Source organism: Parus major, unplaced genomic scaffold (genome assembly GCF_001522545.3).
Source record: "Parus major isolate Abel unplaced genomic scaffold, Parus_major1.1 Scaffold659, whole genome shotgun sequence".
NCBI lineage: Eukaryota > Metazoa > Chordata > Aves > Passeriformes > Paridae > Parus > Parus major.
In genome coordinates this window covers 1-1,322 of record NW_015379543.1, presented here as the reverse complement: position 1 = coordinate 1,322, position 1,322 = coordinate 1, and positions in this window count along the sequence as shown.

The window sequence follows — 1,322 nt, the reverse complement described above, 5'->3', positions numbered from 1 at the left end:
GTATTTTGGGGGAGATTTGGGGGATTTTGAGAAGGGATTTGGGGCAGATTTTGGGGTTTTTTTGGGGGTGGAACTTTGTGGGAATTTGGGCTCATTTTGGGGTCGTTTGGGGAATTCTGGGAATTTCGGGCGAATTTTGGGAATTTTTTTTTGGGGGGGGTGTCCTTAACCCTTTCCCCCCCTCCCCAGACGAATCCTGCCGTCGGTAACCCCGGCCCATCCCCCACCCCCCCGGGTTTTAACCCCCCATCACCCCCAAGGCTCCTCCATCCCCAAATTTCCCCCATGGGGGAGGGGGATTATCCCCATCCACCCCCCATTTTTAACCCTTTCCCCCCATTTTTCCCTCCCCATCACCCCCAAGGCTCCTCCAACCCCAAACTTCACTCTGGGGGAGGGGATTATCCCCATCCCCCCCCATTTTTAACCCTTTCCCCCCCATTTTTCTCTCCCCATCCCCCCCAAGGCTCCTCCAACCCCAAATTTCCCCCATGGGGAGGTGGGGGGGTTGAATTCCCAGCTCTCCCACCCATTTTTAACCCTTTCCTTCTCCTCCCCATCACCCCCAAGGCTCCTCCATCCCCAAACTTCACTCTGGGGGAGGGGATTATCCCAATTCCCCCCCCATTTTTAACCCTTTCCCCCCCATTTTTCCCCTCCCCACAGCGCCCAGGAGCTCTCCCAAGAAGTCAAAGCCTTCCTGAGCGGTCTGGACCCCATCCAGGGCACTCCCCTGTCCCCCGCCGCCCACGCCCGCTGCGCCCTGCGCCTGCTGCGCTGCCTCCCCCCCGCCCGCCACGCCGCCCTGCAGCACCTGCGCAGCCTCTTCGACGAGCAGGTCTGCTCCCACCTCCTGCAGCGCGACTCCTCCTCTCCCCCGGCCCCCAAACCCTGCCCGGGCGCCGAGGTCCTGCAGGAGGTTCGCCGCTCCCTGACCGAGCTGGTGGCCGCCAACCCCCGGGCGTGGGCTCCCGGCGTGGCGGCGTGGGCCAGCGAGCTGATGGGGCAGCTGAGCAGCAAATACGCCGGGAGGCCCGGGGTGCCGCCGGCCAGCAGCCTCAACGAGCTGCTGCAGCTCTGGATGTCGTGCCCGGCCACCAGAGCGCTGCTGGACATCTACAGCCAGTGCCTGGCCGCCATGGTGGGCAGCTGCCCCGACGCCTGCGTGGACGCGCTGCTGGACACGTCGGTGCAGCACTCGCCGCATTTCGACTGGGTGGTGGCTCACGTGGGCTCCTCCTTCCCCGGCACCATCATCAGCCGCGTGCTGTCCTGCGGCCTCAAGGATTTCTGCGCTCACGGCGGCGGCGCCGGCGGCGGCG